Here is a 23,863-nt window from a genome sequence, read left to right as displayed (position 1 = left end):
CCCGGTTACCTAGGATCCAACAGCCACAACAAGCCTCGCGGTACACACCAACATTCCACCTGGAATCCAACCGGTAACTGCCATCCCCAATGGCTGCTGCATCTTGTCAGTGTTGGGGGAGGGGCTGCATCCGACCAGAGGTTCCTAAGGTAAATGTGATTCTACCCACTAGCGTCCCATGGGCCTTTCTTCTTCCCTCTTTCCTTTTGTTCAGATCTGTATGCACAGAACCAATGGAGGGAAGTGGGTCCCTTTTTAGTTGATGGTTTCACACGTCTTTAAACTTTCTAACAGTTCACAGTACACAGAGACCCTCTAAAGGAGACTTATGTTCCTATAATATCCGTACACCCGGAATACATATGCGTCGCCTGATTTCTGCTGAAACACCCGCACTCTCAGGACATGGATCCATTTGTTTCATGGGGGCTGAAGTTCCAAGAAATGAAACCAACCCCAATGTGCACTTTACTGTCTGTCTCTTTTGCTCTTAGTACACTTTGGCAGATCTACGTGCCTTTGTTATAGGCTTCTTACATTTCTCCTCTACGTAGCGTAGAATATGGCATTCCTTCATCCTGTTGGAAGACATACAAGTCTACATCACGGACTAGGAATCCATTTGATTCCAAATCGGCATTTGGGTTAGGTCACGATATGCTCTTATGAATCAATATTTACGAATATGAATGCACGCCTCTGATTTCCGAAGACAAGTGTGCTGAGTACATGCAAGCCGCGATACTGGGTCGATGCGTGCTGAATGATCCTTGACATCACCTTGAGTATTTTCTTTTGAATAATCATGATTCCCTTGGTATATGTCAGCCAACCGTACCCTTTTGGTGCTTGTTTGTTGGTTTGATTCTTTGTTGGTCTGCTTCTTGCTTGTTTTGCAAACACGTCAGGCCATGCATCTCTCCTTTCGCTTCAAACAGAGAGTCCAATAAGCTGATTCACTTAAGAGAGTGCTTCCAATCACCTATGATTTCCTGCTTCCCTCTCCCATCTTTAGCGTTTTGATGTCCTCCTTGCCTTCTTCTTGTTTCTTCTTTGCCACTCGTGCTCTTCTTGCATTTCCAATAATGGTTTTCTTCTTTCCATTTCATCTTGCTGCTTTTCTATTCAGGGGAGTATTCTCAACCTTCCTTTTAGAAGAAGTTTTGAACTGCTGAATTCTTTTAAGATTTGCCGGTCTGTGGAATTCCCTAGCTCTGCCGTTATTAGAAATGGTGGTCATGGGGCATAGGCTACCCTAGGTGGCAGCATTTGGCCATTCAGGATATGGTCTGTGTCCTGGCACTCCTCCCTGTCCTGCAATATTGCTGCCGAGATATCAGCTGAAACCCCTCTGGAGGTTCCCTTGTGACTATGTTGTTTCCTCCAGGTGCATTTTAAATCACTGGGATATTCGTGAACTTTGTTGATTTGAATCATACAGCTGCTGGTAGGTCTATTGGGGTTCCACCTCCTTTGGATGCTGTGTAATTCCTGAATTCGCATAGATGATTCTTTCTTGGCTTTCAGCAAGTTTCAGTCTGATTTTTCTACAGATACATTTTCAGACATTTTTTGTTTCTTTATCTCTTGCTTTTCCATCTGGGACTCTTATGAACTCTAGTCTTTCATGCCCTGTCTTAACCCAGGAATCAACAGCAATGTTTCATTGGTTTGCACTTGCTTTCCTATGTCTGCTTCTGACCGAGGGATTTCTGTTCCCCTGTCTTCACAGTCATTCACGCGTCTCTCTGCATTATCTAGTCTGCTAAGGACTGAATTTTAGCCCTGATATTATCACATCCATTGAGTTTTCTGATATTTTTTGGCTCGTCTTTAGACTTTCTCTTCCCCTTTTCTGATATTCTGCCTTTTGTGATTCTGAGACAATGTTGTTCTTCAGGGTTTTCCAGACCTCCATTTTCAACACTTGGTCTGGAGAGCGTTTTGCAGTCTAGTTGTTAGAAAGCTTATCTTCTGGGCCTTCAATATCTTTGGAACTGAAAACGGTACTTCCTGTTTCTTTTACTGTACTTCTTCATCTCTACTGGTCAGGTAATATCAGGTATCTAATGTAGACTTCTAGGGCTTTGTTAAGTGAAAATTTTAGACTCTTGTCTCTACGCAATTCCATGGGATTTCTGTGAGGACAACTTCTCCTAGACATTGATGCCATATCCTGTTCCTGTGTGTGTTGTCTGGTATATCTCCAATTGCTGGTGTTGCATTTGTTGTGATGAACATCCCATACTATTTCGATTAGCAAAACTTCATTTTGATTACGCATATCTCACAATTCTGAAAGTGCGCAGGACACTTCCTCTTGTGGAAATGAGGCTTCTAAAGGTTCTCAGCTCTGCATTCTGCTCTATGTCATTTTGGAGTGTTTAAAAAAAAGCAAACTGAGAGTGCGCTTGTGCTTTGAAGTGCCACGGGAATGTCCCAATGAAAGCAGTTCTTCCCAGAGCTTCTCTGTCTACTGAAACACCAGTGGAAGCTCATCCATGGATGTCACACATCAGGGCCTGCTGGAATGATCCCGCAGACCTACCTTGGTGTCCTCGGTGCCGTCCCGTGCCGGTGCCATCCAAAATGTAGCATCCGCTTTTGGGAGATAGTGCTGAAGGAAATGCTTCCTCTTCTCACGCTGTGGACTTGGACCACTCTTCCTTGTCCTCTCATCCTTGTGGCACGGGTGCACGAAGGCAACCACAGAGCTGTTGCGCATCCTGTGCCTCAAACCAAACCATAATCCCAGCCCAGGTTATGAATGTAGCAGATCCTAAGGCTTTTCATTCTGATTTCAAACCCAAGGCCCCCTGGATCCCTCAGACCAGATGCACGATAGCTCTGATTCAGCCCCACACGTGCTCTATTGGCAAAATGCCCAATTGGTCCCTGGTCCTGCAGATGCACTGGGTGTGGCCATGGGACATATCGGTAATCTCAACCGCGCGACCAGTGTGGTTGCTTTATCATTGGTACACAGTTCGGTTTGCTCTCTTGATTCGACCCACCACATCCCACAATGCACTCCAGATCCCTGAGACTCAGCGTGTGCCATCATCCGAAGCCCTATCCCTCACTGACCGTTGCCTCTGCTACCTCAAATTTGGCAGCTCGGATCTTGGTCTCAGAATCAACTGTGGGGATATTTTGCGCTGGTTTCTTTGAGTTCTGTCAGCCAAGCATCTGCTGTGCACTCTTGTAAATCTCAGCACATCACCTTCAATCCCATGTCTCCTGTCCGCTTGAGAGTGTGCGTCCAAGGCAAACAGAGTTTCACCCTTGTTGCTCCACCACCAGGGGTCAGACCCTGCACTGGTTTCCATTCCCTGCTTTGCCTTCTGCTGCTTCCAGGTGTCCTGAGGCCTCATCCTGTCTTTGGAAGTAACAGACCTCTCTTCGGCAAGTGTCCTGTGCCAAGGGCTGGGTGAGTGGATGTTTCCATTGCTCTGTACATGGGAGCGAGTGAGTGCAGGTTGCACTTCTTCTCTGCCAACTGGGCATCGATGAATCAACACTATCCAGATACATTTCACAGAAATGTGATATTTGCTTAGCTCTTTGTTCCTATACAGCCGTGGTGGGAGGGATTGTCCGAAGACACCTGTTTTGACAGTGTGTTGATATCTCATTTGCAGTCTTTAAGAAGTTTAACAGAATTCATTTACATGTTTTGGGAGTTATACGAAAATGAAGTTATTTTTTGAAACACACTGTATCGACCTAGAAGCCAGACTTGTCAATTTTGGTAACATTTTGTCAGCTCTACGGAAAACCTAGACAGAAAGAATGCAAATTTCTAGTCCAAACTGCTAAAGGGGTCATGTCAACTCTTTCCTTTTGAAGCCTCCGAAACCAACAGGAACCATGAAATAACTATTGGAAAGATGAAATAACCCCCAACCTTGGATACACTTGTGCATGTGGTGCCCTTTACTCCCAATGACACCTACTGGCCAATGTTGGCATTTCAAGGGGTAACATCCCTCTCTAGGAAAATACAAGAGGAAACAAACCAAATATATACATTTAGGTTTGAATCCAAAAGCACCTAGAGGCATTATAGCTAGGACAAGCCTGCTGCAGTTATGCTAGTCTATTGAGAACCAGGTGTTCTTCTATCAGTGATGAGAACGCTTAATCATCCGATCATGTTGGGTAAAGCCATTTAACGCAACCAAGTCTGCACCCCCATGATATAGTGCCCCCGGGGGCTTGACTCCATTGAAAGACGATCCACAGAAGCTGTGTCTTTAATGTCATTGGCGACTTTTACAGTACAGTTCACTTTCTGACATGTACTATTTACCTATACTGTCTTGAAAAACTGAGGCCTAATACAGATTCAAGTTCAGTCAAAGATTCCCCTCACTTACCACACTCCCTTCACCCCAGGGAAGACATAAACACCACATTTGCTGAATCTAGCGGAAGGCCATCGTTTCTAGGTGTGAGCTAAGTATTCAATTCCTATCGATTTCAGCCGAGACTATTTGACCTTTAAGGAGTTCACTGTTGTTCACAGAGTGTGAAGCTGGAGGAACTCTGATTCTAGGAGGGGCTTGCTCTTCTCGTAATGGCTTCATTGCAGCTCAGGTACTGATCCTTCCAAATGGATGCCTGAGTGGAGGGGAGGGAAGGGCAAGTGCTTGCTAGCTAGGCCCAAACCTGGGAAAAGGCTTACCTGGGCTTGGTGAATTCTGGTCTGAATGGCTAGGGAATGCCCCTTGGGACGTGTGGATTCTCACGACCTCTTCCAAGAACAGGAGCGTTTTGATCATCTCTGCCATCTCTTCTCTTGCAGATGTCAGAGACCTTGGACCCGTTCTTGGAGAAGAGAATTGAGGAACTTCCTCAAGTCCACGTTGGCACTCCGTATGTTTCTGCCAGTATCAGCGAGGATCAATATGTCTCATGAATGTCTTTTGAGCCTGGTATCCTCTACAGCTGTCTCCACGCCAGTATTCTCCATTGTAGCAGAACATCTCTCATCCATGTGTTCGCATCTCTCCTCAATCCGTGCAGCCAGCTTTTCGCCCAGCTTCTCTTCGTGTCTCCCCTAAAGTCGACTTCACCAGGACTGGGCAAGTCTGAAAGTACCTCGGAGCCTCACCAGTAAGCTGATGACAGGCAGATCTTCCACTGTCTGCTCTTAAAGGTTCTGGAAACTGACCTGTGAACTCAGGTCTTTGGGCAGCAGCAGTATCTCGAACTTACACAGCTTCCCGGACCAAACACCTAAGCCAAGCTCCACAGAGGGCGGCAGCCCCTCCATCACACTGATCCACCCACAGAACTCTGCCCGGTTACCTAGGATCCAACAGCCACAACAAGCCTCGCGGTACACACCAACATTCCACCTGGAATCCAACCGGTAACTGCCACCCCCAATGGCTGCTGCATCTTGTCAGTGTTGGGGGAGGGGCTGCATCCGACCAGAGGTTCCTAAGGTAAATGTGATTCTACCCACTAGCGTCCCATGGGCCTTTCTTCTTCCCTCTTTCCTTTTGTTCAGATCTGTATGCACAGAACCAATGGAGGGAAGTGGGTCCCTTTTTAGTTGATGGTTTCACACGTCTTTAAACTTTCTAACAGTTCACAGTACACAGAGACCCTCTAAAGGAGACTTATGTTCCTATAATATCCGTACACCCGGAATACATATGCGTCGCCTGATTTCTGCTGAAACACCCGCACTCTCAGGACATGGATCCATTTGTTTCATGGGGGCTGAAGTTCCAAGAAATGAAACCAACCCCAATGTGCACTTTACTGTCTGTCTCTTTTGCTCTTAGTACACTTTGGCAGATCTACGTGCCTTTGTTATAGGCTTCTTATATTTCTCCTCTACGTAGCGTAGAATATGGCATTCCTTCATCCTGTTGGAAGACATACAAGTCTACATCACGGACTAGGAATCCATTTGATTCCAAATCGGCATTTGGGTTAGGTCACGATATGCTCTTATGAATCAATATTTACGAATATGAATGCACGCCTCTGATTTCCGAAGACAAGTGTGCTGAGTACATGCAAGCCGCGATACTGGGTCGATGCGTGCTGAAGGATCCTTGACATCACCTTGAGTATTTTCTTTTGAATAATCATGATTCCCTTGGTATATGTCAGCCAACCGTACCCTTCTGGTGCTTGTTTGTTGGTTTGATTCTTTGTTGGTCTGCTTCTTGCTTGTTTTGCAAACACGTCAGGCCATGCATCTCTCCTTTCGCTTCAAACAGAGAGTCCAATAAGCTGATTCACTTAAGAGAGTGCTTCCAATCACCTATGATTTCCTGCTTCCCTCTCCCATCTTTAGCGTTTTGATGTCCTCCTTGCCTTCTTCTTGTTTCTTCTTTGCCACTCGTGCTCTTCTTGCATTTCCAATAATGGTTTTCTTCTTTCCATTTCATCTTGCTGCTTTTCTATTCAGGGGAGTATTCTCAACCTTCCTTTTAGAAGAAGTTTTGAACTGCTGAATTCTTTTAAGATTTGCCGGTCTGTGGAATTCCCTAGCTCTGCCGTTATTAGAAATGGTGGTCATGGGGCATAGGCTACCCTAGGTGGCAGCATTTGGCCATTCAGGATATGGTCTGTGTCCTGGCACTCCTCCCTGTCCTGCAATATTGCTGCCGAGATATCAGCTGAAACCCCTCTGGAGGTTCCCTTGTGACTATGTTGTTTCCTCCAGGTGCATTTTAAATCACTGGGATATTCGTGAACTTTGTTGATTTGAATCATACAGCTGCTGGTAGGTCTATTGGGGTTCCACCTCCTTTGGATGCTGTGTAATTCCTGAATTCGCATAGATGATTCTTTCTTGGCTTTCAGCAAGTTTCAGTCTGATTTTTCTACAGATACATTTTCAGACATTTTTTGTTTCTTTATCTCTTGCTTTTCCATCTGGGACTCTTATGAACTCTAGTCTTTCATGCCCTGTCTTAACCCAGGAATCAACAGCAATGTTTCATTGGTTTGCACTTGCTTTCCTATGTCTGCTTCTGACCGAGGGATTTCTGTTCCCCTGTCTTCACAGTCATTCACGCGTCTCTCTGCATTATCTAGTCTGCTAAGGACTGAATTTTAGCCCTGATATTATCACATCCATTGAGTTTTCTGATATTTTTTGGCTCGTCTTTAGACTTTCTCTTCCCCTTTTCTGATATTCTGCCTTTTGTGATTCTGAGACAATGTTGTTCTTCAGGGTTTTCCAGACCTCCATTTTCAACACTTGGTCTGGAGAGCGTTTTGCAGTCTAGTTGTTAGAAAGCTTATCTTCTGGGCCTTCAATATCTTTGGAACTGAAAATGGTACTTCCTGTTTCTTTTACTGTACTTCTTCATCTCTACTGGTCAGGTAATATCAGGTATCTAATGTAGACTTCAAGGGCTTTGTTAAGTGAAAATTTTAGACTCTTGTCTCTACGCAATTCCATGGGATTTCTGTGAGGACAACTTCTCCTAGACATTGATGCCATATCCTGTTCCTGTGTGTGTTGTCTGGTATATCTCCAATTGCTGGTGTTGCATTTGTTGTGATGAACATCCCATACTATTTCGATTAGCAAAACCTCATTTTGATTACGCATATCTCACAATTCTGAAAGTGCGCAGGACACTTCCTCTTGTGGAAATGAGGCTTCTAAAGGTTCTCAGCTCTGCATTCTGCTCTATGTCATTTTGGAGTGTTTAAAAAAAAGCAAACTGAGAGTGCGCTTGTGCTTTGAAGTGCCACGGGAATGTCCCAATGAAAGCAGTTCTTCCCAGAGCTTCTCTGTCTACTGAAACACCAGTGGAAGCTCATCCATGGATGTCACACATCAGGGCCTGCTGGAATGATCCCGCAGACCTACCTTGGTGTCCTCGGTGCCGTCCCGTGCCGGTGCCATCCAAAATGTAGCATCCGCTTTTGGGAGATAGTGCTGAAGGAAATGCTTCCTCTTCTCACGCTGTGGACTTGGACCACTCTTCCTTGTCCTCTCATCCTTGTGGCACGGGTGCACGAAGGCAACCACAGAGCTGTTGCGCATCCTGTGCCTCAAACCAAACCATAATCCCAGCCCAGGTTATGAATGTAGCAGATCCTAAGGCTTTTCATTCTGATTTCAAACCCAAGGCCCCCTGGATCCCTCAGACCAGAAGCACGATAGCACTGATTCAGCCCCACACGTGCTCTATTGGCAAAATGCCCAATTGGTCCCTGGTCCTGCAGATGCACTGGGTGTGGCCATGGGACATATCGGTAATCTCAACCGCGCGACCAGTGTGGTTGCTTTATCATTGGTACACAGTTCGGTTTGCTCTCTTGATTCGACCCACCACATCCCACAATGCACTCCAGATCCCTGAGACTCAGCGTGTGCCATCATCCGAAGCCCTATCCCTCACTGACCGTTGCCTCTGCTACCTCAAATTTGGCAGCTCGGATCTTGGTCTCAGAATCAACTGTGGGGATATTTTGCGCTGGTTTCTTTGAGTTCTGTCAGCCAAGCATCTGCTGTGCACTCTTGTAAATCTCAGCACATCACCTTCAATCCCATGTCTCCTGTCCGCTTGAGAGTGTGCGTCCAAGGCAAACAGAGTTTCACCCTTGTTGCTCCACCACCAGGGGTCAGACCCTGCACTGGTTTCCATTCCCTGCTTTGCCTTCTCCTGCTTCCAGGTGTCCTGAGGCCTCATCCTGTCTTTGGAAGTAACAGACCTCTCTTCGGCAAGTGTCCTGTGCCAAGGGCTGGGTGAGTGGATGTTTCCATTGCTCTGTACATGGGAGCGAGTGAGTGCAGGTTGCACTTCTTCTCTGCCAACTGGGCATCGATGAATCAACACTATCCAGATACATTTCACAGAAATGTGATATTTGCTTAGCTCTTTGTTCCTATACAGCCGTGGTGGGAGGGATTGTCCGGAGACACCTGTTTTGACAGTGTGTTGATATCTCATTTGCAGTCTTTAAGAAGTTTAACAGAATTCATTTACATGTTTTGGGAGTTATACGAAAATGAAGTTATTTTTTGAAACACACTGTATCGACCTAGAAGCCAGACTTGTCAATTTTGGTAACATTTTGTCAGCTCTACGGAAAACCTAGACAGAAAGAATGCAAATTTCTAGTCCAAACTGCTAAAGGGGTCATGTCAACTCTTTCCTTTTGAAGCCTCCGAAACCAACAGGAACCATGAAATAACTATTGGAAAGATGAACTAACCCCCAACCTTGGATACACTTGTGCATGTGGTGCCCTTTACTCCCAATGACACCTACTGGCCAATGTTGGCATTTCAAGGGGTAACATCCCTCTCTAGGAAAATACAAGAGGAAACAAACCAAATATATACATTTAGGTTTGAATCCAAAAGCACCTAGAGGCATTATAGCTAGGACAAGCCTGCTGCAGTTATGCTAGTCTATTGAGAACCAGGTGTTCTTCTATCAGTGATGAGAACGCTTAATCATCCGATCATGTTGGGTAAAGCCATTTAACGCAACCAAGTCTGCACCCCCATGATATAGTGCCCCCTGGGGCTTGACTCCATTGAAAGACGATCCACAGAAGCTGTGTCTTTAATGTCATTGGCGACTTTTACAGTACAGTTCACTTTCTGACATGTACTATTTACCTATACTGTCTTGAAAAACTGAGGCCTAATACAGATTCAAGTTCAGTCAAAGATTCCCCTCACTTACCACACTCCCTTCACCCCAGGGAAGACATAAACACCACATTTGCTGAATCTAGCGGAAGGCCATCGTTTCTAGGTGTGAGCTAAGTATTCAATTCCTATCGATTTCAGCCGAGACTATTTGACCTTTAAGGAGTTCACTGTTGTTCACAGAGTGTGAAGCTGGAGGAACTCTGATTCTAGGAGGGGCTTGCTCTTCTCGTAATGGCTTCATTGCAGCTCAGGTACTGATCCTTCCAAATGGATGCCTGAGTGGAGGGGAGGGAAGGGCAAGTGCTTGCTAGCTAGGCCCAAACCTGGGAAAAGGCTTACCTGGGCTTGGTGAATTCTGGTCTGAATGGCTAGGGAATGCCCCTTGGGACGTGTGGATTCTCACGACCTCTTCCAAGAACAGGAGCGTTTTGATCATCTCTGCCATCTCTTCTCTTGCAGATGTCAGAGACCTTGGACCCGTTCTTGGAGAAGAGAATTGAGGAACTTCCTCAAGTCCACGTTGGCACTCCGTATGTTTCTGCCAGTATCAGCGAGGATCAATATGTCTCATGAATGTCTTTTGAGCCTGGTATCCTCTACAGCTGTCTCCACGCCAGTATTCTCCATTGTAGCAGAACATCTCTCATCCATGTGTTCGCATCTCTCCTCAATCCGTGCAGCCAGCTTTTCGCCCAGCTTCTCTTCGTGTCTCCCCTAAAGTCGACTTCACCAGGACTGGGCAAGTCTGAAAGTACCTCGGAGCCTCACCAGTAAGCTGATGACAGGCAGATCTTCCACTGTCTGCTCTTAAAGGTTCTGGAAACTGACCTGTGAACTCAGGTCTTTGGGCAGCAGCAGTATCTCGAACTTACACAGCTTCCCGGACCAAACACCTAAGCCAAGCTCCACAGAGGGCGGCAGCCCCTCCATCACACTGATCCACCCACAGAACTCTGCCCGGTTACCTAGGATCCAACAGCCACAACAAGCCTCGCGGTACACACCAACATTCCACCTGGAATCCAACCGGTAACTGCCATCCCCAATGGCTGCTGCATCTTGTCAGTGTTGGGGGAGGGGCTGCATCCGACCAGAGGTTCCTAAGGTAAATGTGATTCTACCCACTAGCGTCCCATGGGCCTTTCTTCTTCCCTCTTTCCTTTTGTTCAGATCTGTATGCACAGAACCAATGGAGGGAAGTGGGTCCCTTTTTAGTTGATGGTTTCACACGTCTTTAAACTTTCTAACAGTTCACAGTACACAGAGACCCTCTAAAGGAGACTTATGTTCCTATAATATCCGTACACCCGGAATACATATGCGTCGCCTGATTTCTGCTGAAACACCCGCACTCTCAGGACATGGATCCATTTGTTTCATGGGGGCTGAAGTTCCAAGAAATGAAACCAACCCCAATGTGCACTTTACTGTCTGTCTCTTTTGCTCTTAGTACACTTTGGCAGATCTACGTGCCTTTGTTATAGGCTTCTTACATTTCTCCTCTACGTAGCGTAGAATATGGCATTCCTTCATCCTGTTGGAAGACATACAAGTCTACATCACGGACTAGGAATCCATTTGATTCCAAATCGGCATTTGGGTTAGGTCACGATATGCTCTTATGAATCAATATTTACGAATATGAATGCACGCCTCTGATTTCCGAAGACAAGTGTGCTGAGTACATGCAAGCCGCGATACTGGGTCGATGCGTGCTGAATGATCCTTGACATCACCTTGAGTATTTTCTTTTGAATAATCATGATTCCCTTGGTATATGTCAGCCAACCGTACCCTTTTGGTGCTTGTTTGTTGGTTTGATTCTTTGTTGGTCTGCTTCTTGCTTGTTTTGCAAACACGTCAGGCCATGCATCTCTCCTTTCGCTTCAAACAGAGAGTCCAATAAGCTGATTCACTTAAGAGAGTGCTTCCAATCACCTATGATTTCCTGCTTCCCTCTCCCATCTTTAGCGTTTTGATGTCCTCCTTGCCTTCTTCTTGTTTCTTCTTTGCCACTCGTGCTCTTCTTGCATTTCCAATAATGGTTTTCTTCTTTCCATTTCATCTTGCTGCTTTTCTATTCAGGGGAGTATTCTCAACCTTCCTTTTAGAAGAAGTTTTGAACTGCTGAATTCTTTTAAGATTTGCCGGTCTGTGGAATTCCCTAGCTCTGCCGTTATTAGAAATGGTGGTCATGGGGCATAGGCTACCCTAGGTGGCAGCATTTGGCCATTCAGGATATGGTCTGTGTCCTGGCACTCCTCCCTGTCCTGCAATATTGCTGCCGAGATATCAGCTGAAACCCCTCTGGAGGTTCCCTTGTGACTATGTTGTTTCCTCCAGGTGCATTTTAAATCACTGGGATATTCGTGAACTTTGTTGATTTGAATCATACAGCTGCTGGTAGGTCTATTGGGGTTCCACCTCCTTTGGATGCTGTGTAATTCCTGAATTCGCATAGATGATTCTTTCTTGGCTTTCAGCAAGTTTCAGTCTGATTTTTCTACAGATACATTTTCAGACATTTTTTGTTTCTTTATCTCTTGCTTTTCCATCTGGGACTCTTATGAACTCTAGTCTTTCATGCCCTGTCTTAACCCAGGAATCAACAGCAATGTTTCATTGGTTTGCACTTGCTTTCCTATGTCTGCTTCTGACCGAGGGATTTCTGTTCCCCTGTCTTCACAGTCATTCACGCGTCTCTCTGCATTATCTAGTCTGCTAAGGACTGAATTTTAGCCCTGATATTATCACATCCATTGAGTTTTCTGATATTTTTTGGCTCGTCTTTAGACTTTCTCTTCCCCTTTTCTGATATTCTGCCTTTTGTGATTCTGAGACAATGTTGTTCTTCAGGGTTTTCCAGACCTCCATTTTCAACACTTGGTCTGGAGAGCGTTTTGCAGTCTAGTTGTTAGAAAGCTTATCTTCTGGGCCTTCAATATCTTTGGAACTGAAAATGGTACTTCCTGTTTCTTTTACTGTACTTCTTCATCTCTACTGGTCAGGTAATATCAGGTATCTAATGTAGACTTCTAGGGCTTTGTTAAGTGAAAATTTTAGACTCTTGTCTCTACGCAATTCCATGGGATTTCTGTGAGGACAACTTCTCCTAGACATTGATGCCATATCCTGTTCCTGTGTGTGTTGTCTGGTATATCTCCAATTGCTGGTGTTGCATTTGTTGTGATGAACATCCCATACTATTTCGATTAGCAAAACTTCATTTTGATTACGCATATCTCACAATTCTGAAAGTGCGCAGGACACTTCCTCTTGTGGAAATGAGGCTTCTAAAGGTTCTCAGCTCTGCATTCTGCTCTATGTCATTTTGGAGTGTTTAAAAAAAAGCAAACTGAGAGTGCGCTTGTGCTTTGAAGTGCCACGGGAATGTCCCAATGAAAGCAGTTCTTCCCAGAGCTTCTCTGTCTACTGAAACACCAGTGGAAGCTCATCCATGGATGTCACACATCAGGGCCTGCTGGAATGATCCCGCAGACCTACCTTGGTGTCCTCGGTGCCGTCCCGTGCCGGTGCCATCCAAAATGTAGCATCCGCTTTTGGGAGATAGTGCTGAAGGAAATGCTTCCTCTTCTCACGCTGTGGACTTGGACCACTCTTCCTTGTCCTCTCATCCTTGTGGCACGGGTGCACGAAGGCAACCACAGAGCTGTTGCGCATCCTGTGCCTCAAACCAAACCATAATCCCAGCCCAGGTTATGAATGTAGCAGATCCTAAGGCTTTTCATTCTGATTTCAAACCCAAGGCCCCCTGGATCCCTCAGACCAGATGCACGATAGCTCTGATTCAGCCCCACACGTGCTCTATTGGCAAAATGCCCAATTGGTCCCTGGTCCTGCAGATGCACTGGGTGTGGCCATGGGACATATCGGTAATCTCAACCGCGCGACCAGTGTGGTTGCTTTATCATTGGTACACAGTTCGGTTTGCTCTCTTGATTCGACCCACCACATCCCACAATGCACTCCAGATCCCTGAGACTCAGCGTGTGCCATCATCCGAAGCCCTATCCCTCACTGACCGTTGCCTCTGCTACCTCAAATTTGGCAGCTCGGATCTTGGTCTCAGAATCAACTGTGGGGATATTTTGCGCTGGTTTCTTTGAGTTCTGTCAGCCAAGCATCTGCTGTGCACTCTTGTAAATCTCAGCACATCACCTTCAATCCCATGTCTCCTGTCCGCTTGAGAGTGTGCGTCCAAGGCAAACAGAGTTTCACCCTTGTTGCTCCACCACCAGGGGTCAGACCCTGCACTGGTTTCCATTCCCTGCTTTGCCTTCTCCTGCTTCCAGGTGTCCTGAGGCCTCATCCTGTCTTTGGAAGTAACAGACCTCTCTTCGGCAAGTGTCCTGTGCCAAGGGCTGGGTGAGTGGATGTTTCCATTGCTCTGTACATGGGAGCGAGTGAGTGCAGGTTGCACTTCTTCTCTGCCAACTGGGCATCGATGAATCAACACTATCCAGATACATTTCACAGAAATGTGATATTTGCTTAGCTCTTTGTTCCTATACAGCCGTGGTGGGAGGGATTGTCCGGAGACACCTGTTTTGACAGTGTGTTGATATCTCATTTGCAGTCTTTAAGAAGTTTAACAGAATTCATTTACATGTTTTGGGAGTTATACGAAAATGAAGTTATTTTTTGAAACACACTGTATCGACCTAGAAGCCAGACTTGTCAATTTTGGTAACATTTTGTCAGCTCTACGGAAAACCTAGACAGAAAGAATGCAAATTTCTAGTCCAAACTGCTAAAGGGGTCATGTCAACTCTTTCCTTTTGAAGCCTCCGAAACCAACAGGAACCATGAAATAACTATTGGAAAGATGAAATAACCCCCAACCTTGGATACACTTGTGCATGTGGTGCCCTTTACTCCCAATGACACCTACTGGCCAATGTTGGCATTTCAAGGGGTAACATCCCTCTCTAGGAAAATACAAGAGGAAACAAACCAAATATATACATTTAGGTTTGAATCCAAAAGCACCTAGAGGCATTATAGCTAGGACAACCCTGCTGCAGTTATGCTAGTCTATTGAGAACCAGGTGTTCTTCTATCAGTGATGAGAACGCTTAATCATCCGATCATGTTGGGTAAAGCCATTTAACGCAACCAAGTCTGCACCCCCATGATATAGTGCCCCCGGGGGCTTGACTCCATTGAAAGACGATCCACAGAAGCTGTGTCTTTAATGTCATTGGCGACTTTTACAGTACAGTTCACTTTCTGACATGTACTATTTACCTATACTGTCTTGAAAAACTGAGGCCTAATACAGATTCAAGTTCAGTCAAAGATTCCCCTCACTTACCACACTCCCTTCACCCCAGGGAAGACATAAACACCACATTTGCTGAATCTAGCGGAAGGCCATCGTTTCTAGGTGTGAGCTAAGTATTCAATTCCTATCGATTTCAGCCGAGACTATTTGACCTTTAAGGAGTTCACTGTTGTTCACAGAGTGTGAAGCTGGAGGAACTCTGATTCTAGGAGGGGCTTGCTCTTCTCGTAATGGCTTCATTGCAGCTCAGGTACTGATCCTTCCAAATGGATGCCTGAGTGGAGGGGAGGGAAGGGCAAGTGCTTGCTAGCTAGGCCCAAACCTGGGAAAAGGCTTACCTGGGCTTGGTGAATTCTGGTCTGAATGGCTAGGGAATGCCCCTTGGGACGTGTGGATTCTCACGACCTCTTCCAAGAACAGGAGCGTTTTGATCATCTCTGCCATCTCTTCTCTTGCAGATGTCAGAGACCTTGGACCCGTTCTTGGAGAAGAGAATTGAGGAACTTCCTCAAGTCCACGTTGGCACTCCGTATGTTTCTGCCAGTATCAGCGAGGATCAATATGTCTCATGAATGTCTTTTGAGCCTGGTATCCTCTACAGCTGTCTCCACGCCAGTATTCTCCATTGTAGCAGAACATCTCTCATCCATGTGTTCGCATCTCTCCTCAATCCGTGCAGCCAGCTTTTCGCCCAGCTTCTCTTCGTGTCTCCCCTAAAGTCGACTTCACCAGGACTGGGCAAGTCTGAAAGTACCTCGGAGCCTCACCAGTAAGCTGATGACAGGCAGATCTTCCACTGTCTGCTCTTAAAGGTTCTGGAAACTGACCTGTGAACTCAGGTCTTTGGGCAGCAGCAGTATCTCGAACTTACACAGCTTCCCGGACCAAACACCTAAGCCAAGCTCCACAGAGGGCGGCAGCCCCTCCATCACACTGATCCACCCACAGAACTCTGCCCGGTTACCTAGGATCCAACAGCCACAACAAGCCTCGCGGTACACACCAACATTCCACCTGGAATCCAACCGGTAACTGCCATCCCCAATGGCTGCTGCATCTTGTCAGTGTTGGGGGAGGGGCTGCATCCGACCAGAGGTTCCTAAGGTAAATGTGATTCTACCCACTAGCGTCCCATGGGCCTTTCTTCTTCCCTCTTTCCTTTTGTTCAGATCTGTATGCACAGAACCAATGGAGGGAAGTGGGTCCCTTTTTAGTTGATGGTTTCACACGTCTTTAAACTTTCTAACAGTTCACAGTACACAGAGACCCTCTAAAGGAGACTTATGTTCCTATAATATCCGTACACCCGGAATACATATGCGTCGCCTGATTTCTGCTGAAACACCCGCACTCTCAGGACATGGATCCATTTGTTTCATGGGGGCTGAAGTTCCAAGAAATGAAACCAACCCCAATGTGCACTTTACTGTCTGTCTCTTTTGCTCTTAGTACACTTTGGCAGATCTACGTGCCTTTGTTATAGGCTTCTTACATTTCTCCTCTACGTAGCGTAGAATATGGCATTCCTTCATCCTGTTGGAAGACATACAAGTCTACATCACGGACTAGGAATCCATTTGATTCCAAATCGGCATTTGGGTTAGGTCACGATATGCTCTTATGAATCAATATTTACGAATATGAATGCACGCCTCTGATTTCCGAAGACAAGTGTGCTGAGTACATGCAAGCCGCGATACTGGGTCGATGCGTGCTGAATGATCCTTGACATCACCTTGAGTATTTTCTTTTGAATAATCATGATTCCCTTGGTATATGTCAGCCAACCGTACCCTTTTGGTGCTTGTTTGTTGGTTTGATTCTTTGTTGGTCTGCTTCTTGCTTGTTTTGCAAACACGTCAGGCCATGCATCTCTCCTTTCGCTTCAAACAGAGAGTCCAATAAGCTGATTCACTTAAGAGAGTGCTTCCAATCACCTATGATTTCCTGCTTCCCTCTCCCATCTTTAGCGTTTTGATGTCCTCCTTGCCTTCTTCTTGTTTCTTCTTTGCCACTCGTGCTCTTCTTGCATTTCCAATAATGGTTTTCTTCTTTCCATTTCATCTTGCTGCTTTTCTATTCAGGGGAGTATTCTCAACCTTCCTTTTAGAAGAAGTTTTGAACTGCTGAATTCTTTTAAGATTTGCCGGTCTGTGGAATTCCCTAGCTCTGCCGTTATTAGAAATGGTGGTCATGGGGCATAGGCTACCCTAGGTGGCAGCATTTGGCCATTCAGGATATGGTCTGTGTCCTGGCACTCCTCCCTGTCCTGCAATATTGCTGCCGAGATATCAGCTGAAACCCCTCTGGAGGTTCCCTTGTGACTATGTTGTTTCCTCCAGGTGCATTTTAAATCACTGGGATATTCGTGAACTTTGTTGATTTGAATCATACAGCTGCTGGTAGGTCTATTGGGGTTCCACCTCCTTTGGATGCTGTGTAATTCCTGAATTCGCATAGGTGATTCTTTCTTGGCTTTCAGCAAGTTTCAGTCTGATTTTTCTACAGATACATTTTCAGACATTTTTTGTTTCTTTATCTCTTGCTTTTCCATCTGGGACTCTTATGAACTCTAGTCTTTCATGCCCTGTCTTAACCCAGGAATCAACAGCAATGTTTCATTGGTTTGCACTTGCTTTCCTATGTCTGCTTCTGACCGAGGGATTTCTGTTCCCCTGTCTTCACAGTCATTCACGCGTCTCTCTGCATTATCTAGTCTGCTAAGGACTGAATTTTAGCCCTGATATTATCACATCCATTGAGTTTTCTGATATTTTTTGGCTCGTCTTTAGACTTTCTCTTCCCCTTTTCTGATATTCTGCCTTTTGTGATTCTGAGACAATGTTGTTCTTCAGGGTTTTCCAGACCTCCATTTTCAACACTTGGTCTGGAGAGCGTTTTGCAGTCTAGTTGTTAGAAAGCTTATCTTCTGGGCCTTCAATATCTTTGGAACTGAAAATGGTACTTCCTGTTTCTTTTACTGTACTTCTTCATCTCTACTGGTCAGGTAATATCAGGTATCTAATGTAGACTTCAAGGGCTTTGTTAAGTGAAAATTTTAGACTCTTGTCTCTACGCAATTCCATGGGATTTCTGTGAGGACAACTTCTCCTAGACATTGATGCCATATCCTGTTCCTGTGTGTGTTGTCTGGTATATCTCCAATTGCTGGTGTTGCATTTGTTGTGATGAACATCCCATACTATTTCGATTAGCAAAACCTCATTTTGATTACGCATATCTCACAATTCTGAAAGTGCGCAGGACACTTCCTCTTGTGGAAATGAGGCTTCTAAAGGTTCTCAGCTCTGCATTCTGCTCTATGTCATTTTGGAGTGTTTAAAAAAAAGCAAACTGAGAGTGCGCTTGTGCTTTGAAGTGCCACGGGAATGTCCCAATGAAAGCAGTTCTTCCCAGAGCTTCTCTGTCTACTGAAACACCAGTGGAAGCTCATCCATGGATGTCACACATCAGGGCCTGCTGGAATGATCCCGCAGACCTACCTTGGTGTCCTCGGTGCCGTCCCGTGCCGGTGCCATCCAAAATGTAGCATCCGCTTTTGGGAGATAGTGCTGAAGGAAATGCTTCCTCTTCTCACGCTGTGGACTTGGACCACTCTTCCTTGTCCTCTCATCCTTGTGGCACGGGTGCACGAAGGCAACCACAGAGCTGTTGCGCATCCTGTGCCTCAAACCAAACCATAATCCCAGCCCAGGTTATGAATGTAGCAGATCCTAAGGCTTTTCATTCTGATTTCAAACCCAAGGCCCCCTGGATCCCTCAGACCAGAAGCACGATAGCACTGATTCAGCCCCACACGTGCTCTATTGGCAAAATGCCCAATTGGTCCCTGGTCCTGCAGATGCACTGGGTGTGGCCATGGGACATATCGGTAATCTCAACCGCGCGACCAGTGTGGTTGCTTTATCATTGGTACACAGTTCGGTTTGCTCTCTTGATTCGACCCACCACATCCCACAATGCACTCCAGATCCCTGAGACTCAGCGTGTGCCATCATCCGAAGCCCTATCCCTCACTGACCGTTGCCTCTGCTACCTCAAATTTGGCAGCTCGGATCTTGGTCTCAGAATCAACTGTGGGGATATTTTGCGCTGGTTTCTTTGAGTTCTGTCAGCCAAGCATCTGCTGTGCACTCTTGTAAATCTCAGCACATCACCTTCAATCCCATGTCTCCTGTCCGCTTGAGAGTGTGCGTCCAAGGCAAACAGAGTTTCACCCTTGTTGCTCCACCACCAGGGGTCAGACCCTGCACTGGTTTCCATTCCCTGCTTTGCCTTCTCCTGCTTCCAGGTGTCCTGAGGCCTCATCCTGTCTTTGGAAGTAACAGACCTCTCTTCGGCAAGTGTCCTGTGCCAAGGGCTGGGTGAGTGGATGTTTCCATTGCTCTGTACATGGGAGCGAGTGAGTGCAGGTTGCACTTCTTCTCTGCCAACTGGGCATCGATGAATCAACACTATCCAGATACATTTCACAGAAATGTGATATTTGCTTAGCTCTTTGTTCCTATACAGCCGTGGTGGGAGGGATTGTCCGGAGACACCTGTTTTGACAGTGTGTTGATATCTCATTTGCAGTCTTTAAGAAGTTTAACAGAATTCATTTACATGTTTTGGGAGTTATACGAAAATGAAGTTATTTTTTGAAACACACTGTATCGACCTAGAAGCCAGACTTGTCAATTTTGGTAACATTTTGTCAGCTCTACGGAAAACCTAGACAGAAAGAATGCAAATTTCTAGTCCAAACTGCTAAAGGGGTCATGTCAACTCTTTCCTTTTGAAGCCTCCGAAACCAACAGGAACCATGAAATAACTATTGGAAAGATGAACTAACCCCCAACCTTGGATACACTTGTGCATGTGGTGCCCTTTACTCCCAATGACACCTACTGGCCAATGTTGGCATTTCAAGGGGTAACATCCCTCTCTAGGAAAATACAAGAGGAAACAAACCAAATATATACATTTAGGTTTGAATCCAAAAGCACCTAGAGGCATTATAGCTAGGACAAGCCTGCTGCAGTTATGCTAGTCTATTGAGAACCAGGTGTTCTTCTATCAGTGATGAGAACGCTTAATCATCCGATCATGTTGGGTAAAGCCATTTAACGCAACCAAGTCTGCACCCCCATGATATAGTGCCCCCTGGGGCTTGACTCCATTGAAAGACGATCCACAGAAGCTGTGTCTTTAATGTCATTGGCGACTTTTACAGTACAGTTCACTTTCTGACATGTACTATTTACCTATACTGTCTTGAAAAACTGAGGCCTAATACAGATTCAAGTTCAGTCAAAGATTCCCCTCACTTACCACACTCCCTTCACCCCAGGGAAGACATAAACACCACATTTGCTGAATCTAGCGGAAGGCCATCGTTTCTAGGTGTGAGCTAAGTATTCAATTCCTATCGATTTCAGCCGAGACTATTTGACCTTTAAGGAGTTCACTGTTGTTCACAGAGTGTGAAGCTGGAGGAACTCTGATTCTAGGAGGGGCTTGCTCTTCTCGTAATGGCTTCATTGCAGCTCAGGTACTGATCCTTCCAAATGGATGCCTGAGTGGAGGGGAGGGAAGGGCAAGTGCTTGCTAGCTAGGCCCAAACCTGGGGAAAGGCTTACCTGGGCTTGGTGAATTCTGGTCTGAATGGCTAGGGAATGCCCCTTGGGACGTGTGGATTCTCACGACCTCTTCCAAGAACAGGAGCGTTTTGATCATCTCTGCCATCTCTTCTCTTGCAGATGTCAGAGACCTTGGACCCGTTCTTGGAGAAGAGAATTGAGGAACTTCCTCAAGTCCACGTTGGCACTCCGTATGTTTCTGCCAGTATCAGCGAGGATCAATATGTCTCATGAATGTCTTTTGAGCCTGGTATCCTCTACAGCTGTCTCCACGCCAGTATTCTCCATTGTAGCAGAACATCTCTCATCCATGTGTTCGCATCTCTCCTCAATCCGTGCAGCCAGCTTTTCGCCCAGCTTCTCTTCGTGTCTCCCCTAAAGTCGACTTCACCAGGACTGGGCAAGTCTGAAAGTACCTCGGAGCCTCACCAGTAAGCTGATGACAGGCAGATCTTCCACTGTCTGCTCTTAAAGGTTCTGGAAACTGACCTGTGAACTCAGGTCTTTGGGCAGCAGCAGTATCTCGAACTTACACAGCTTCCCGGACCAAACACCTAAGCCAAGCTCCACAGAGGGCGGCAGCCCCTCCATCACACTGATCCACCCACAGAACTCTGCCCGGTTACCTAGGATCCAACAGCCACAACAAGCCTCGCGGTACACACCAACATTCCACCTGGAATCCAACCGGTAACTGCCATCCCCAATGGCTGCTGCATCTTGTCAGTGTTGGGGGAGGGGCTGCATCCGACCAGAGGTTCCTAAGGTAAATGTGATTCTACCCACTAGCGTCCCATGGGCCTTTCTTCTTCCCTCTTTCCTTTTGTTCAGATCTGTATGCACAGAACCAATGGAGGGAAGTGGGTCCCTTTTTAGTTGATGGTTTCACACGTCTTTAAACTTTCTAACAGTTCACAGTACACAGAGACCCTCTAAAGGAGACTTATGTTCCTATAATATCCGTACACCCGGAATACATATGCGTCGCCTGATTTCTGCTGAAACACCCGCACTCTCAGGACATGGATCCATTTGTTTCATGGGGGCTGAAGTTCCAAGAAATGAAACCAACCCCAATGTGCACTTTACTGTCTGTCTCTTTTGCTCTTAGTACACTTTGGCAGATCTACGTGCCTTTGTTATAGGCTTCTTACATTTCTTCTCTACGTAGCGTAGAATATGGCATTCCTTCATCCTGTTGGAAGACATACAAGTCTACATCACGGACTAGGAATCCATTTGATTCCAAATCGGCATTTGGGTTAGGTCACGATATGCTCTTATGAATCAATATTTACGAATATGAATGCACGCCTCTGATTTCCGAAGACAAGTGTGCTGAGTACATGCAAGCCGCGATACTGGGTCGATGCGTGCTGAATGATCCTTGACATCACCTTGAGTATTTTCTTTTGAATAATCATGATTCCCTTGGTATATGTCAGCCAACCGTACCCTTTTGGTGCTTGTTTGTTGGTTTGATTCTTTGTTGGTCTGCTTCTTGCTTGTTTTGCAAACACGTCAGGCCATGCATCTCTCCTTTCGCTTCAAACAGAGAGTCCAATAAGCTGATTCACTTAAGAGAGTGCTTCCAATCACCTATGATTTCCTGCTTCCCTCTCCCATCTTTAGCGTTTTGATGTCCTCCTTGCCTTCTTCTTGTTTCTTCTTTGCCACTCATGCTCTTCTTGCATTTCCAATAACGGTTTTCTTCTTTCCATTTCATCTTGCTGCTTTTCTATTCAGGGGAGTATTCTCAACCTTCCTTTTAGAAGAAGTTTTGAACTGCTGAATTCTTTTAAGATTTGCCGGTCTGTGGAATTCCCTAGCTCTGCCGTTATTAGAAATGGTGGTCATGGGGCATAGGCTACCCTAGGTGGCAGCATTTGGCCATTCAGGATATGGTCTGTGTCCTGGCACTCCTCCCTGTCCTGCAATATTGCTGCCGAGATATCAGCTGAAACCCCTCTGGAGGTTCCCTTGTGACTATGTTGTTTCCTCCAGGTGCATTTTAAATCACTGGGATATTCGTGAACTTTGTTGATTTGAATCATACAGCTGCTGGTAGGTCTATTGGGGTTCCACCTCCTTTGGATGCTGTGTAATTCCTGAATTCGCATAGATGATTCTTTCTTGGCTTTCAGCAAGTTTCAGTCTGATTTTTCTACAGATACATTTTCAGACATTTTTTGTTTCTTTATCTCTTGCTTTTCCATCTGGGACTCTTATGAACTCTAGTCTTTCATGCCCTGTCTTAACCCAGGAATCAACAGCAATGTTTCATTGGTTTGCACTTGCTTTCCTATGTCTGCTTCTGACCGAGGGATTTCTGTTCCCCTGTCTTCACAGTCATTCACGCGTCTCTCTGCATTATCTAGTCTGCTAAGGACTGAATTTTAGCCCTGATATTATCACATCCATTGAGTTTTCTGATATTTTTTGGCTCGTCTTTAGACTTTCTCTTCCCCTTTTCTGATATTCTGCCTTTTGTGATTCTGAGACAATGTTGTTCTTCAGGGTTTTCCAGACCTCCATTTTCAACACTTGGTCTGGAGAGCGTTTTGCAGTCTAGTTGTTAGAAAGCTTATCTTCTGGGCCTTCAATATCTTTGGAACTGAAAATGGTACTTCCTGTTTCTTTTACTGTACTTCTTCATCTCTACTGGTCAGGTAATATCAGGTATCTAATGTAGACTTCTAGGGCTTTGTTAAGTGAAAATTTTAGACTCTTGTCTCTACGCAATTCCATGGGATTTCTGTGAGGACAACTTCTCCTAGACATTGATGCCATATCCTGTTCCTGTGTGTGTTGTCTGGTATATCTCCAATTGCTGGTGTTGCATTTGTTGTGATGAACATCCCATACTATTTCGATTAGCAAAACTTCATTTTGATTACGCATATCTCACAATTCTGAAAGTGCGCAGGACACTTCCTCTTGTGGAAATGAGGCTTCTAAAGGTTCTCAGCTCTGCATTCTGCTCTATGTCATTTTGGAGTGTTTAAAAAAAAGCAAACTGAGAGTGCGCTTGTGCTTTGAAGTGCCACGGGAATGTCCCAATGAAAGCAGTTCTTCCCAGAGCTTCTCTGTCTACTGAAACACCAGTGGAAGCTCATCCATGGATGTCACACATCAGGGCCTGCTGGAATGATCCCGCAGACCTACCTTGGTGTCCTCGGTGCCGTCCCGTGCCGGTGCCATCCAAAATGTAGCATCCGCTTTTGGGAGATAGTGCTGAAGGAAATGCTTCCTCTTCTCACGCTG

General features: G+C 45.7%; 4 long non-coding RNA genes across 6 annotated transcripts; all 4 read left to right on the top strand.

Annotated features, from left to right (window-relative positions):
- The first annotated feature begins 36 nt into the window (after positions 1-36).
- Positions 37-5,010, top strand: LOC140692135 (uncharacterized). Its single transcript, XR_012067694.1, has 3 exons — positions 37-149; positions 3,358-3,430; positions 4,808-5,010. It is a non-coding gene; the product is annotated as an uncharacterized lncRNA (long non-coding RNA).
- Positions 5,011-5,271: 261 nt separating this feature from the next.
- Positions 5,272-10,315, top strand: LOC140692139 (uncharacterized). Of its 3 annotated transcripts, none has more exons than XR_012067700.1 (4): positions 5,321-5,453; positions 8,662-8,734; positions 9,833-9,903; positions 10,112-10,290. It is a non-coding gene; the product is annotated as an uncharacterized lncRNA (long non-coding RNA). The 3 variants fall into 3 exon arrangements; XR_012067702.1 differs by having other exon boundaries at positions 5,363-5,453; positions 9,791-9,903; XR_012067701.1 differs by lacking the exon at positions 9,833-9,903 and having other exon boundaries at positions 5,272-5,453; positions 10,112-10,315.
- Positions 10,316-10,644: 329 nt separating this feature from the next.
- Positions 10,645-15,619, top strand: LOC140692125 (uncharacterized). Its single transcript, XR_012067679.1, has 3 exons — positions 10,645-10,757; positions 13,966-14,038; positions 15,416-15,619. It is a non-coding gene; the product is annotated as an uncharacterized lncRNA (long non-coding RNA).
- A 329-nt stretch (positions 15,620-15,948) lies between these two features.
- On the top strand, positions 15,949-20,923 carry LOC140692141 (uncharacterized). Its single transcript, XR_012067704.1, has 3 exons — positions 15,949-16,061; positions 19,270-19,342; positions 20,720-20,923. It is a non-coding gene; the product is annotated as an uncharacterized lncRNA (long non-coding RNA).
- Positions 20,924-23,863: the final 2,940 nt, after the last annotated feature.

This window comes from Vicugna pacos, unplaced genomic scaffold, assembly GCF_048564905.1.
Source record: "Vicugna pacos unplaced genomic scaffold, VicPac4 SAC-SAT, whole genome shotgun sequence".
Lineage (NCBI taxonomy): Eukaryota > Metazoa > Chordata > Mammalia > Artiodactyla > Camelidae > Vicugna > Vicugna pacos.
Note: the sequence above shows the minus strand (reverse complement) of the source record. Positions and strands in the feature narration are given on the sequence as shown.